General features: G+C 46.2%; 1 long non-coding RNA gene across 2 annotated transcripts in view; it reads right to left on the reverse strand.

Moving 5' to 3' along the window:
* Positions 1–16,605, reverse strand: part of LOC147103575 (uncharacterized) — a 268,407-nt gene that overhangs the window by 43,611 nt on the left and 208,191 nt on the right. The window lies entirely within an intron of this gene.

Raw genomic sequence — 16,605 nt, forward strand, 5'->3', positions numbered from 1 at the left:
TGCAGTTTTGGTCGCCTTATCTGAGGAAGGATGTTCTTGCCATGGAAGGAGTTCAGCGAAGATTCACCAGGCTGATACCTGGGATGGCAGGAATGACATATGAGGAGAGATTGGGTCGATTGGGCTTGTACTCGCTGGAGTTTAGAAGAATGAGAGGGGATCTCATTGAAACTTATAAAATTCTGACAGGACTGGACAGACTAGATGCAGGAAGGATTTTCCCGATGGTCGGGGAGTCCAGAACCAGGGGTCACAGTCTAAGGATAAGGGGTAGGTCATTTAGGACAGAAATGAGGAGGAATTTCTTCACCCAGAGAGTGGTGAACCTGTGGAATTCTCTACCACAGAAGGCAGTTGAGGCCAATTCATTAAATATATTCAAGAAGGAGTTGGATATATTTCTTAAGGCTAAAGGGATCAAGGGGTATGGGGAGAAAGCAGGGACAGGGTACTGAATTTGGATGATCAGCCATGATCGCATTGAAAGGCGGAGCAGGCTCGAGGGGCCGAATGGCCTACTCCTGCTCCTATCTTCTATGTTTCTATGTAAATGCACAACAGCACCCAACAGGTTCTTGAATGGTTGCCGGGTGTTTGCCTCTACTTTCCTGTCACACGTTGATCAGTCTTTGTGTGAAGAAGAATGTCCTGATCAGTGTTAATACTGCCGTTTGCCAGTTTGAACCCGTGTCCTATTTGTCCTACTGTCTTGGTTTAACTTGAAGCAGTGTTGCGTTCTAACCTTTTCTACATTCATCTTAATTTACTCCTCAGTCATCTCTTCGGTTGAGGAGGAAGAGGCCCAAAAATCTCCCGTCTTTCCTTATAACCGGGGGGGGGGGGTGGGGGCGGGGGGCGGTGGGGGAGATGAAGAGAGTTTTTTTTTATGCACTGAGTTGTTGTGATCTGGAATGCGCTACTTGGAAGGGCAGTGGAGGCAGAGTCATCAGTGACTTTCAAAAGGGAGTTGGATAAATACTTCAAAAGGACAGAAAACAACTATGGGGAAAGAGCAGGGGAGCGGGACTAATTGGAGAGCTCTTTCAAAGAGCCGGCACAGGCACGACGGGCTGAATGGCCTCCTTCTGTGCTGTATGATTCCATAATAACCTGGTTCCTCCAATTCCCCCCAGAGATGAGCTCTCATCTCCAAAGTGCCACCGTCAAGAGACAGCCCACCGAAGGTCAGGAGCAGGAAGAGGAAAAGCCAGAGGACGAATCAGCGTTATTGGCTCAGAGTGTTATTGATGAAGACCCGGCAGCAATTCTCCAGACAGTCCTTCGGCCAATGAAGGATTGTGGCAGTGAGAGATTCAAGAAAATGGAAAGTGGGGAGAAAGAATAAAGCACAATACCAAAATAAAGACGGAGGTTACTGACAATAGACGAGTCCTTACACAGCAAGACCAGGCTAGGCAGCATACAATTTTAATGGAAAACATTTACAATCAATTAACTATGAATCAACCACGCACTGCACCCACTGAACATAAACTCCAATAAAGCTTTCACCCTAATTTAAATCAATAGCTTCAATGTGGCAGGGCTGCTGTTCCTGTGATGCTGGGGACTGTTAAAAGCTGGTGGGCCATTTTTCTTCTGAATACTACAAACTGTTCCATATTCCCATACCAGTTAAAAAAGAAATGCTAGATTTACAGTGCGTTTGTTGGTCATTTTTCTCTATGGTCTACAGTGGGGAATGGAGGATCGATGCTTACGAAATGCAGGCTAGCAGCAGGAACCTCCAGTCAGTGCTCTGAAGTCTCTGTATAATGGCCAGCTACACAGCCTATATTTTGAAGAGAGAGAATGAGAGAGAGAGGCAGTGCCGAGTCCTTTGATAACTAACAGTACCATTGCCTTATTACCGGATGGAACTTACAGTTTAACTATGCATTCACCAAATTAAAGAATTGTATGACAGTGCGGCACAGAAGGAGGCCATTCGGCCCATTGAGTCTGCGCTGGCTCTTTCGAAGAGCAATCCAGTTAGTCCCACTCCCCCGCTCTTGCCCCGTAAGCCCTGCAATTTTTTCTCCTTCAAGTATTTATCCAAATCCCTTTTGAAGGCTACTATTGAATCTGTATCCACTGCCCTATCAGGCAGCGCATTCCAAATCCTAACCACTCGTTGTTTAAAAAAGTTTTTCCTCATGTCGCCTCTGGCTCTTTTGCCAATCACCTTAAATCTGTGCCCTCTGGTTATCGACCCTTCAGCCATTGAAAACAGTTTCTCTTTGTTTACTCTTATCTAAACCCTCCATGGTTTTTAAACACCTCGATCAAATCTCCTCTTAGCCTTCTCTGCTCCAAGGAGAACAGCCCCAGCTTCTCCAGTCTCTCCACGTAACTGTATTCCCTCAGCCCTGGAACCATTCTAGTAAATCTCCTCTGTACCCTCCCTTACTAGTTGTAATTCTTATCGTTATGGAGACATGCAAGTTATAACCTCTACACAAAAGATATCTAGAGGTGTTGAATCCTAAGGAAAGGCACGTGGGTTAGCACTCACAGATATTGGAACCCTCGGGGTGTGCAGATTCGTACTAATGGAAGCACTGAACACCTAGGAGTGAATGGGTTATAATGAGACCGTTGAAACTCACTGGGCCCAATGGTAGATTTCTCAATTCTTACTCAATTTCAGTGGGATCTACCCGTTCAGACTGAGGTTCACACACTTTCGCTTAAAACTGGAACCCATTTTGATACATCTCCCTCTGAAATAATAAACACAATTCCCGAGTCTAGAAGTCACTGCGATGAATGCATGATCTTCTTCTGCCTGCTATTTTGCAAAGGAATTAACCTGCTTACCTTCAGTGGGTTAAAGCCTGCATTGAAACAGTGGAATGCCATACAAATGCACTAAGCGTTCACCTGCTGACATTGTCAACTATAATTGTTAGACTCCCGTGTTCAAACTCATTTGTGATCTTTCCCACTCTCTTTTATTATATATAATTCTCCCCTCTAACATTTCCCTAATGTTTACAGCTCTGCCCATCAGTGATAAGACATCATGGAAAACACAATGCCAAGAGGTTTAACTAAACTTGACTTCCCAATTACAATGTATTTCAACTTTATTAATAACCTACGAATCCCAATGACATGGTATTCTCAAGGACAATGGAAATCTATAAGTAACACAAACACCATGTGGCATTATTGTCAACGCCTACACTTGGCGTGGGGTATTATTGGGAGGTGCTAAAACCAAAGCTGATTACAGGCTCACATAATCTCCTCCGGCCCAGACTGCATTCAGTAGCGCTTGTCTGACAAGCCTCTAATGTGGGGGGGCGGGGGGGCGGAAGCAATGGTTAAAAATAGCACCATTTGGTTTGAAAATGGTGGGTTTGAAAACAAGCTTTTCAAACCAGAAGCTTAGCTTTGGCCTGACTAGACTGAAATACAGCTATCTGTTGAAGAGCTGGGAGAACCAGGGAAATTAGCAAGTGGTGAGAGAAGGAAGGGATGTGCCATCTGTGTAGCCGTGCAGATTGCCGGGGCTTCAGTCAATAGCGATTTGCACAGGTTCCGTGTTTAGCCTGCGTTTCACCTGCATTCCAGATATGACTGACAACTGCACTGTATCCCTCCTTAAAGGGAAGGTCTGTGATAGGGTGGAAGGCAGAAGTGATTAAATGACAAAATGTGTGATAGTGCAAAGCAAAAGGATAAATGCAAGACTTTCTTTCCTTTTAAGAGACCATTGCCTCCGTTTATCCTCTTTCACCAGCACATTTGCCGTTTCACCAGGCCCTTGGTATAGATATAGCTAATGCTCGACTAGTAAACCGGTGAGAAATCATGAGCGCGATCTTGCGAGCCCTGGGGAGGCGGGTATGGAGGTGGGACTGTCGGGAAAATGGCAGAATTTGGGGGCGGGTGCCCAACCCACCTCCGTGCCATCTTGCCAGGAGGCGGGTAGCTGACCCGCGCCGGGTCCCGTCTCCTTGGCGGCGGGAAGGGGATTAGTGCCACTTATCTGCCTGTTAACAGGTAGTTAACAGACAGATAAGAGGATTATCATCATTTTGCCCCACACAAGTGCAGGCTTCCCGAAGGCTCTGAACCCCGCCAGGGTCACCGAGGCGAGTAGTGGGTCTGCGGGGGTCTGCAGGGTCCATAAGTGTACTGTGAAGGTGAGTGATGGGTGCAAGTGTGGAGAGGTGAGTATGTGAGGTAAGTGGAAAGTGATAGAAAAAGTGTACTTAACTTTGTTTCTTCCTGCAGGCCTCAAGAGTTGAGTATGCGGAGAGTCTCGGACCTCCGCGGCAGAGATGACAGATGGCCGTTGCATTCTCCAATGCAGCAACCATCTAATTTCTGCAAAAGAAAGAGGTTTGATGAGGTCTTGAATTCAAGAACTCATCAAACTACATAGAATGTCAGTGTTTGACAGCTTCACAGAGCTGCCAACCGATGACAATTTTTGACAGATGAAACGTCATACTTTGACGTTCTCTGTAATCGGCTTTCCCTTAATTGGCTTGCTAAACCCGCTGGGCGGGTTTAACCAGGTCAATCAAGGGAAAATAGCGCGGGTTGGCCAGAAGTTGATGGAGGCGGGACTGAAACATAGAAACATAGAAGATAGGAGCAGGAGTAGGCCATTCGGCCCCTAGAGTCTGTTCCACTATTTAATGAGATCATGGCTGATCATCCAAATTCAGTACCCTGTCCCTGCTTTCTCCCCATGTCCCTTGATCCCTTTAGCCTTAAGAAATATATCTAACTCCTTCTTAAATATATTTAATAAGTTGGCCTCAACTGCCTTCTGTGGTAGAGAATTCCACAGGTTCACCACTCTCTGGGTGAAGAAATTCCTCCTCATCTCAGTCCTAAATGGCTTACCCCTTATCCTTAGACTGTGACCCCTGGTTCTGGACTCCCCCACCATCGGGAACATCCTTCCTGCATCTAGTCTGTCTAGTCCTGTTAGAATTTTATAAGTTTCAATGAGATCCCCTCTCATTCTTCTAAACTCTAGCGAATATAAGCCTAATCGACTCAATCTCTCTTCATACGTCATTCCTGCCATCCCAGGTATGAGTCTGGTGAATCTTCGCTGCACTCCCTCCATGGCAAGAACATCCTTCCTCAGATAAGGCGACCAAAACTGCACACAATACTCAAGGTGTGGTCTCACCAAGGCCCTGTACAACTGCAGCAAGACATCCGTGCTCCTGTACTCGAATCCTCTCGCTGTGAAGGCCAACATACCATTTGCCTTCTAAACCCGACAAGTGGGAGTCCCGCCTCCAAAAGCTCCCCATTGGCAAACTCCAGCCCAATGTCACGGCCTGAGTCCCCCTCCCTCTTCTCCCAGCAGAATGCTGTGCTGCTGTGCCTGCTGGGAACTGAGCCAATTGGATTGGACAGGTGGATTGGATTTGACAGGCTCCCCAAAGATTCCAATCCACTAAAACCCAATGATGGCAGCGAGCTATCAGATTTTAAATTTTATTCTGGCTTAACAGCACTTCCCTACATTACAACAGTGACTACACTCCGAGAGTACTTCAGTGGCTGTAAAGCGCTTTGAGACGTCCGGTGGTCGTGAAAGGCGCGATAGAAATGCAAGTCTTTTCTTCTTTCTTGAAATGTGCAGAGTAAATTATCCTGGCTGGTGCGCAAACCACAATGCAAAGCTAATACACTCTCCCAAATCACTGAGGAGGAATCCCAAATCCATCTTTACAGCAACAGGGATCCAACACAGAAGATCTGATGAACAATCAGCCCAGACACGATCCCCCCATTAAATGGCCATAGCTTCCATCAAACCCGCTAGTGGACTTCACCACAGGAGTGTCAGAGACGGAAGAACCCCTGTCATTGGACCAGCAGCCAGTCTCTTGTCTTAACACCCCAAGATGTCCATGGGAACGCAGAGACACGAGCTGTGCCACCAAACTAGACGGAGACCTATTTTGGTTTTAAACCGATTTATTAACAACACCGCTGTTACAATCTTGAATGCGCTGCCTGAAAGGGCGGTGGAAGCGGATCCAATAGTAACTTTCAAAAAGAAATTGGGGAAATACTTGAAGGGGAAAAATTTGCGGGGCTACGGGGAAAGAGTGGGAGTAATCGGACCGCTCTTTCAAAGAGCCAGCATAGGCACGATGGGCCGCATGGCCTCCTTCTGTGCTGTATGATTCTATAAAAGAATCAAACACCATTTAGAATTACTTTTAGCAAAAGACTGAATTAACAGAGAGTAGATTCCCGAGTACGCACTCTTTTGTCAGTCACCTGACTCTCTGAAAGGGGAAATGGCTCGTCTTATCAAACAGGGCATACAAGTGGTGGTGTGCTACTGTTCTCTTTCCTGGTCCAAGGTTGTCCAGACTGGGCAACCTCAAGCCCTTTTGCAAGTGGATCCAGACTTTAATTTACCCCCTCACCTCCAGCAAAATCCATCACTTCATGCCGGTCAGAATATTTGAAAGAATTAAAAAACGATAAACTGAATATCGCGTTGTTAAAATAAACTTGCAGTTGTGGCAGTCCTGTTCATTTTTTTAAATATGTTGCTATCAGCAGGATGTGCTTCCTTCTAACCTTTTGATAGGAAAAGACTCCAAGCATTTTAATACTCAGGACATAACTGACATATTTTGGCACGGGCATGTGTAACGTGTCTCACATGTGGCTTAAAGTAGTGAAGATATTTCCATTGGGGAGGCCAAAGATGGGGAGATGGGGGAGGTGTGGGTGAAACGGAATTAATACCAGGGAAAGTTTCATGTGCAGTCAGTTAAAAAAAATATATCTTTTCTATGTAAAAAGAAACAGAAAGCAAAAGACTCAAGTTTCCCTGGCCTAGATTTACCTACAGGGCAAGATCTTACAAAATGTAGCGGTGGTTTTTGTGTGACCTGCTTGCAGTCGGAAGAAATATTTAAAGGCACCATCTTATTGTGGTAAAATAATATTTGGGAAGTCTTATTTTCCCTCCATTTGTTTACAAGCACCACGCAATGACACAATAGATAACAGAAAATGCTGGAAACCCTCTGAAGGCCAGGCAGCATCCATGGAGAGAGAAACAAGGTGACGTAAGAAAACTACTAGGCACTTGGTCTAAGCGTTAAATAAAGCTTCAATCAACTGTTTTACAACATAGAGGTCTAGTTGTGTCCTTCACTAGTTCCTGTTAAGAATGTCCTGCGCAAGCTGGGCCCGTGCCCGAGTATTTATACTCTCCCTGGACAGCGTCACCCGCAGGCCGCTCAGTATTATTTCATAAATCTTTCTTTCATGTCACAAGGGTTAACCAGAACAATTTTAACCCGACTCGCTCAGCAGAAACCTGGCGGGCGGGGCAGTTAAAATTGCCCCCCCCCCCACCGGCTCTCACTTGTCCGAAAGCCGCCACAATCGCAACGTCTGCAATTTTAACCTGCTCTTCCTGAGCAGGCGGCGAGGACAGGCGCACGGAGCCACCGGGGTCCTTCTTCACATATGCATGTTGCGGCCCGATGACATCATTGAGACCCGACTGTAATTTTAACTCGGGCCTGAGCGGGGAATCCACCCGGAGTTAAAATCGGGGCCAACGTTTCAGGTTGATGACCTTTCATCAGAACTGAAAGTTGTTAGAGAGGAACAGCTTTTAAGCAAGTGCAGAGTCAGAAAAAAGGGGCTGTCGGCGGGGGTGGGGGTGGGGGTGTGGTTGGAGGTCTGTGATACTGAAGGTCTGTGATACTGAAGGTCTGTGATAATGATGATAACATACACTTTTACGAAGCCACTGCAGCCATAACTAGCCCTTTAAGAATAGAATAACCAATAAAACGTCTTTAAACGCCTGCAGTGTCATTGACGATGTATCTCAGCAGGCCCAGCTCCAATCGCTGGCTACTGTGTGTTTCCAAATGTTGGCCTGAAAAGATGTTAAAATCTGATCTGATCACTCCAACAAGAGCATGTCAAACTCCCAATCGCCTCTAAGAAAGGCTTGCGTTTATATGGGGCTTTATGTCCCAAGGATGTCCCAAAGTGCTTCACAGCCAATTAAGTACTTCTGCAGTGTTATCACCATAGTCCTTTAGGCAAATTTAACAGCCAATCTTAGCGCAGTAAGGTCCCGCAAACAGCAATGAGATAAATGGCCTGAAAATCTGTTGTAGTGACTCTGGTTTCAGGGGTAAATGTTGGACAGGACTTCGAGAGAACTCCCCTGTTCCTCCTTGAATCGTGCCTTGGGATTCTTTACATCCACCTGAGAGGGAAGACAGGAGCCTCAGTTTAATATCTCATTCAAAAGACGGCACCTCCGACAGTGCAGCGCTCCTGAAAGATTAGGCTTTGAACTTGCTATGAGCTAGTCAGAGGTTGAATTTTACTTGCATGGGGCCCAGGTCCTAGATGAATGCTGGAGGCAGTGGAAACAAAGGGGGCGATTTTGACAGCCCTGGGGAGGTGGATTTAGAGGCGGGACTGCTGGGAAAATGGCAGAATCTGGGGGCGGGTACGCATCCCGTCCCCAACCCGTCTCCGTGCCATCTTCCCAGGAGGCGGGTACCTGACCCGCGCCGGGTCCTGTCTCCTCGAGGCGGGAAGGGGATTAGTGCCAATTAACTGCCTGTTAACAGGTAGTTAACAGGCAGTTTTTTTTGAGAATCTCCATTTTGAGCCCTGAAGTGTGGGCTTCCCAACAGCTCCGAACCTCGCCAGGGTCAGCGAGGCGGGCCGTCGGTTTGCGGGCGTCGGAGGGGCCGAGATGTCCGGTGTTCAGGTGAGTGATGGGTGCATGTGTGCAGAGGTGCAGAGGTAAGTGTGTGAGGTGTGTGTAAAGTGTTTTAATAATTTTTACTTACCTTTACTTCTTCCTGCAGGCTTCCTCCCTTCAGGTCTCGGGAGTCCCTCATCTCACCGGCACAGAAAGCAGAATGGCCGCTGAACTGTCAAAAGCTGCAGCATTCTGCTTTCTGCTCAGGACAGCTCTCTAACTCAGCTTGAGTGACAGGACTGAATGTAGAGGACAGATTGTCAGTGTTTGACAGCTTCACAGAGCCGTCAAACGATGACAATTCATCTGTCAAAAGCTCTTGACAGATGAAATGTCAATCGCTGACGTCACCAGTAACTGGCTTTCCCTTAATTGGCCTGCTGAGCCCGCTGGGCGGGCTTAACAAGGTCAATCAAGGGAAAATAGCGTGGGTTGGCCACAAGTCGATGGAGGCGGGACTAAAACCCGACAAGTGGGAGTCCCGCCTCCAAAAGCTCCCCATTGACAAAATCCAGCCCAAAGTGTATTTATTTTATATTTAAATAAGAAAAAAATATATGAAATGGAAGTTATTCAGCGGAGTGCAGGAAGAAATAAAACAAGCAATAAGATATTAAGATAAGGGAGGAAAAGAATGGTAAAGCATATACAGTTTTTTAACAGCTTCATTTTGATTAAGGACAGTTTTAGAATGACTTTTTCATTAATGTTGCAGTAATACAGCTGCTCCTATCTCAATAATTTTATTACTGTAACATTAGGGTTTGTTTAAGATTCACAGTACATGAGCTATTAATTTTTAAGTCGTTCGGCCGAGGAAGTACAGGCTTCTTTGAAGCAGGTGGCAGATTAAGGGTTAAAGTTACATTTTTAGTGGGAAAATACCTCAGAATCCTCCATTAGCGAACTTGTTCCAGACACAATTGCATTTTTATACTTTTAGCATTCTTGAAATGACATAAAAGGAACCGAATATGACTTGAGCTGCCTGTCACAGAAGCTGATCTAGCACGCGCCATAATCCCTCCATTTAATTAATGTTTCTCAGCTGTTTCTTATTCCTGTCCACCCCGAGCCGTTTTATATAAAACAGCTGGGTTGCCACGACAGTGGTTTCCTGCTGACAATTAGGGGTAAACGGTGTAACAGTCAGCACTTTCCTTGAGCTACCAATGCGCACTTTTTCCCCTGTGGCAGACATTCTGTCAGGGTCCGAGGCCGTGATGGTCAGTCCTTCACTACAGCCAGGTGGTTTCTAGCTAATCATCATGAAATAGTCTCATGTCTCTTCAGCAAGATAGCAAGAAAAAAAACGACTCTGGATTCATCTGTTGAACACTGGTGTTTTTGTCAGTTTGGAAAATGGTCATTCATTCCAGGTTTCTGCTGCTCACCTTTGGGCAGTGTGCCCAAAGAACATAATACAGGAAACTCTTTTTTATCCGGCACAGACGGGACCGGCGTGGTGCCGGTTTATCAAAAAGTCCGGATTACAGAGAGGTATACTTACTAAGGTACGAGAGCCCCGTACACGGTCACAGATCCAGGTGTCCCTGTTGCATAGCAACAGGTGCAGGAACCCCGGTTACACGGCCACAGATCCAGGAACGGCCACTAATATAAAGTAAAACTTACCTGAACCTACTCCTGAATTTTGCCGGTTAATAGAGATTTCCGGTTATTTAGGTGCCGGTAAAAAGAGAGTTTCCTGTAGTAAAAATCATTGCACAGGATGGGAAGCCAGCTAATGGAGAGTAAGAGGGGCCACCGGTGTCAGTGGCCATTTGCTGCCCAGGACCTTGAATTGGTTAATTTCAATTTCTCAGACCAAGGTCTGAGATGGGATTTGGTTGGAGTTCACATGACTAATTTTTCAGGCAGTTGACAGATTAGTGATTCATAGCTAAGCCAAGTGTGACTCTTACACAGAATCACCGAGTCGACAGCACAGAAACAGGCCATTCGACCCAACTGGTCTATGCCGGTGTTTATGCTCCACACGAGCCTCCTCACACCCCTCTTCATCTCACCCTATTAGCATAACCTTCAGTTCCTTGCTCCCTCATGTGTTTATCTAGCTTCCCCTTAAATGCATCTATGCTATTCACCTCAACTACTCCCTGTGGTAGCGAGTTCCAGATTACAGTATTTACAGCACAGAAACAGGCCATTCGGCCCAACAGCTATATGCTGGTGTTCATGCGCCACACGTGCCTCCTCCCACCATACTTCCACCCTTCTTCATCAACATATCATTCTATTCCTTTCTCCCTGATATGTTTTTCTAGCTTCATGTGTCAGCCAGTGGCATTGGCCGCGATTTCCCCTACCTCGGCGGGCCTGGTGCGGCCGAGGTCGGTGGCAGGTCCCAACCTCGCTGCTGGCTCCAGCCCGCTTATTAAGCCCGCCCGGCATATTTGCCGGCCAATTGAAGGAAGCAGGTCTGATTACGTCACTTGATGATGTGTCATCAGCCGGTTTCCTTAAAGGGACCGTGCACAAATTGATTTTGACAGTTGTGCTGTCAGGGCTCTACAGCACTGAGGTGCTGCAAACACTGACAAGCACTGAACAGAGGTGCACGGCTGCACCCAGGCTCTCCCATGACTCCCTCCGTATGCTTAAGGGAGTCACAGCACGCAGGGAGGTTCTCTTCCCTTCCAATGGGCGGAAGAGACCACCCCAGGAGATCAACGCAGCCTGGGTGCACATTGCACAGGGCGACCAGGCTGCAGTGGTGCAAACCTTTCAATGATCTCAGTAGATCACGAAACGTTACTGCAAAGCCACACTCAACCTCATCCTGCTGTGCCTCTCATCACATCCCCATCACTCTGCCTTCCCTACCCTACTCCTGCACATCCTTACTCACACCAAATTACCTTGCACCTCCAACCATCCCTCTTTATCTACATTATCACTTCCCTATCTCACTAGCCACCCCTCACACTCACCCTCATACAATCATACCAGCTAACAACACACAAGGGTAGGCCCTTGTGTGTTTTGGCCAATGTTCATGTGAAGTTTCTATTAATGTGGTGTCAAACACTGAAATCTTTATTTTCAACATTTTGCGTTCTTGGACAGATTTGTGTGCACCTTTGGAAGTTGCTTACTGAGTTGCAATGAATGATCAGAAATAACACTACCCCCCACAATGGTAATGAGTGTGAAGGATTGGCTTGGGCATTGATGGGATTTTTTATGGTGTTGCTGTGGGGTGATGCTAACCTGGTGCATCATATGGCAGCCAGGGTGTACAACGTTAAGTGAAATAAATGTGGCCATGGTGAGGCCATCCCTGGCCTCCCGGGCAGCAATGTGTTCAGGTGCTGATGCCCTGTGCCCTGTGCAGTACCAGTTGATTGTGGAGAAGGTTGGTGTTGTTGTTGGTGCTGCTGGTGTTGGGGCTGATCGTGGTGGGATTCTGAGGACCAAGGTGAGATAGTTTCAAGGGCACTGATGCTGATATAATAGATGGCAGGTGAACTTGAGATGACAGAAGCGATCTGTCACTGGTGAGAGAGGTTGTTCCAATGAGGTGACACTGGATACAGAGTTTACTCCAACAATTGCAACCTGCATAAAGCTCAATCTGTCTTCCAAATGCAGTAAGCAACAGCTTCTGAGCTTGGAATGTGGACAGATGCGAGATGGGAGCTTTTATAGCACATTTGCAGCTGTCAAGTAAAGAGATGATTTCATGCTGAATCAACTCCCGACCTGCTTACCTGACGTGATCCCCGAGCAGCGTGGAACCCATGGGCAACCTTGTAAAATGGTATGGTGAGCTAAAAATTCTCTTTAACAGGCTGTTAATAACGTCTTAATCACCTAAATTGCCTCCCCCGCCGCTTGGTGTTGGGTCTGTTCAGTGCTGACAGACCTGACATCTGGGAAACTAGCGCGGCTGCGGGTTGACATCGGGTTCCCTACCCGCTGTCAAAAAAAGCTTTTCGCACCCGACCCGTCACCAAAGACACTCGCTGACCCCACGAAAAATTCCCCCCTATGTGTCATCCAGTGGCTCAGTTGGTAGCACCCTCGCCTCTGAGTCAGAAAGTTGTGGGTTCAAGTCCCACTCCAGCACTATTTATCCCTCAACCAACATCATTAAAGCAGATTATCTGGTCATTATCACATTGCTGTCTGTGGGAGCTTGCTGTGCGCAAATTGGCTGCCGTGTTTCCTACATCACAACAGTGACTACACTTCAAAAAAAAGTACTTAATTGGCTGTAAAGCGCTTTGGGACGTCCGGTGGTTGTGGGTGGCGCTGTATAAATGTAAATCTTTCTTCCTCTTAAATGCATCTACACTACTCACCTCAACTACTCCCTGCAGTAGCGAGTTCCACATTCTCACCACGCTCCGGATAAAGATTCTCGCATTGTTTTTTTTTCCAGCAACTTCTTTAAAATGGAGGTAAAATATCCCTTCCATGATGTCATTAGATATGTTAACTTGACTTGGTTAGTAGTGCCCTTGCCTGTGGATTAAAGCCCTACGACGGGACCCAAGGGCATAATCTTGTCTGGCAGACCAGCGCGCTACTGAGGTAGTGCTCCATTAACAGAGCCACTGTCCTTCAGATGGAATGTTAACCCAAGCTCCTGTCCATTCGGGCGGTTCAGGGGAGTGCTGAAGATTCTAAGGCACTATTCAGCAGAAGAACCTTCCTGGTGCCCTGCTCAGTATTTCTCCCTCAACCAGTATCACCAAAAAAATACAGGTTAACTTATCTGGTCGCTTATCTCACTGCTGCGGCACACTGTTGCCGCTGATTGGCTGCCACATTCTCCAATTTCAGAGTCATCGCACTTGAAATGTATTTCACTAAGTGACATGTGTTTTGATAGGATGATAAGGCACCATATAAATATGCCTTTTCTCTTGCCATTCTTGCCTCTTTTAATCACTATACATTCCTAAATCGTTCATTACCTCTCTGCGCAAAGAAAGACTTGCATTTCTACAGCGCCTTTCACAACCTCAGGACGTCCCAAAGCGCTTCACAGCCAACGGTGTACTTTTGAAGTGTAGTCACTGTTGTAATGTAAGAACATTGGCGGCAGCCAATAGGTGCACAGCAAGCTCCCACAAACAGCAATGTGATAACGACCAGATAATCTGTTTTAGTGATGTTGATTGAGGGGTAATTATTGGCCAGGACACCGGGGAGAACTCCCCTGCTCTACTTCGAAATAGTGCCGTGGGATCTTTTACATCCACCCAAAAGGCCAGATGGGGCCTCAGTTTAACACCTCATCCGAGAGACGGAAAATACAAAGCACTGTATGCTCACCTATTCTGACCAACTTTATCACCATGACATCTTCTTTCCTCGTAAGGATTAAGTGAGAAACATTACAACGGTGGAAACAGTGCCTCCAACAACCCTAAGACACTGTAATTATTTAACAAAGGGAGCTGATGGTATGTGGACAGGGAGCACACAGGATTTGTTAGTCATTGATCACAATTTACCCACACTTCTTAGAGGGAAAGAGATGTCATGGCAACTCAGCTGGTTTAATTAAGTTTGCTCGAAGTTCTCTGGCAAGAAGAACTGGCTGACAGACATTAATTAAATTGAAGGAAGACAGGGTAACGCAAGGAGTGACTTCAACTCTGGGGTTTAGTTTCATTTTTTATATGAAAAAAATCTAAAATTAAATCTACTTCATCTCACATGCGACAATGCGAGGCAGCCGAACTAACGTTCGTTAGTAGTGATTAACCTGCCATGCTTCAGCAATCACATGCATCTTAATTCAACCCTCTTGCAGCCTTGAGCAACTCCCTCCCAGCCATTTCCCCTGAGGGCATCATCACCACTATTTCAACAAAATATAGAAACACAGAAACATAGAAGATAGGAGCAGGAGTAGGCCATTCAGCCCCTCGAGCCTGCTCCACCATTTAATGAGATCATGACTGATCATCCAAATTCAGTACCCTGTCCCTGCTTTCTCCCAATATCCTTTGATCCCTTTAGCCTCAAGAAATATATCCAACTCCTTCTTGAATATATTTAATGAATTGGCCTCAACTGCCTTGTGTGGCAGAGAATTCCACAGGTTCACCACTCTCTGGGTGAAGAAATTCCTCCTCATCTCAGTCCTAAATGGCTTACCCCTTATCCTTAGACTGTGACCCCTGGTTCTGGACTCCCCCACCATCGGGAACAGCCTTCCTGCATCTAGTCTGTCTAGTCCTGTTAGAATTTTATATGTTTCAATGAGATCCCCTCTCATTCTTCTAAACTCCAGCGAGTATAAGCCCAATCGACCCAATCTCTCCTCATACGTCATTCCTGCCATCCCAGGTATCAGTCTGGTGAATCTTCGCTGCACCCTCTCCATGGTAAGAACATCCTTCCTCAGATAAGGCGACCAAAACTGCACACAATACTCAAGGTGTATCTGAAACAATGGAGAGAAGTGCAGGAGGGAAAAAAGGACAAAAATGGTTGTTCAGTTACATAATGGGCCGGATTTTGCGACTCCTGCGGGTGCATTCAAAAAGGTAAGTTTATTTTTAGCCCCATAAAAACATTTTATATTTCCCCCCCCAAAAATTACATTTTTGTTTAAAATATTTAATTAAATGGCATTTTAATTAATTATTAATTTGTAATAAAAAAAATGATTTAATGTGTTGGTGTATTTTTTTAAGTGATCCCCATTCATACTTCTGATAGTTCTGTATGTATGGACCTGTCAAAAGGTTGAATGGGTGATTCCCTTCTTCCATTGGTTGGGCCGGCCCACGTGATCCCAGGAGCGCCTACGAACCGCCTGCGCCCCTGGGACACGTGGGGGCTCTGCCCGCGCGAACCCGGAGAGGCCCAGGAGCGCAAGCCGCCATTCCACCCGGGCCACCAGGTAAATTCGTGGACATTTTGCAGGTTGGAGGTGTCCGCCCACAGGGGGAAGCCTCTGATCGCAAATGTTGGCCCTATAATTCTTTTTATTGGTAGGACTTTTTGAAGGGAGCAGCGATTGCGATGGTCTTTTAACATGTAGAGAAGAATAGCTTCAATTAGTTTGCATTGTCCCTAGTTGCCAACTCATTTTAAAGATCTATTTCTTATGTGTTAAGAGGGCTGAATTGTAAATCTGAAATGGTCTGAATGTTGCCCGGTGTATGGGGGTGGTATAATCCATGGTAATGTTGGAGCAATTTATATTCTTTGCTAGCCTAAGTGGGTTGAGTGGGAGCTATGGATCTGTGTTCTTTGGTCAAATGGTGTTTATGTCTTTGGATATCTTGTCAATTGAGGAGAGCATCTGCACCGGCTTGGAATATCAGCAACAGTCTCTATACATGAAGGATGGAGATTCTCTTCCCAAAGATTGAGAATCCAAAAATTCTAAGATCAAAGAAAACAGCAACAGATCCAGTTCTGAACCCTTACAGCACCCACAAAAAAAACAAGTTCTATTTGAGTCCCAAGAGATCCCGCACAAACAACCGTGAACATCTCATTCAGGACCATGAGCCTCCAAGAGATCCCGAAAAGAACTGCCCACTCACAGCGTCTCACTGGGGCCTTGTGTCCCACTCATGTTGACGTGATGCAACACAAACAAACATTGCATCACCATACAGAGATATGAATCTACGGTTGGGAGACTATTAAAGCAGACACTGAGTAAAATTGTAAACAGTGAAGCCCAACAGAAAATTAAGGAAGACACAGGGCTGGATTTTCATTGAGGAGTCGGGTAGGAGGCGGGACTACAACTTTCGGGGTTGTAGTCCCGCCTCCATCGAGTTCTAGCCAACCCACGCGATTTTGACTTGATTGACCTTGTTGAACCCGCCCAGTGGGCTCAGCAGGCCAAT

This window comes from Somniosus microcephalus, chromosome 19 (genome assembly GCF_052327205.1).
Source record: "Somniosus microcephalus isolate GS21.2 chromosome 19, FLI_Smic_1.0, whole genome shotgun sequence".
NCBI classification, from domain to species: Eukaryota; Metazoa; Chordata; class Chondrichthyes; order Squaliformes; family Somniosidae; genus Somniosus; species Somniosus microcephalus.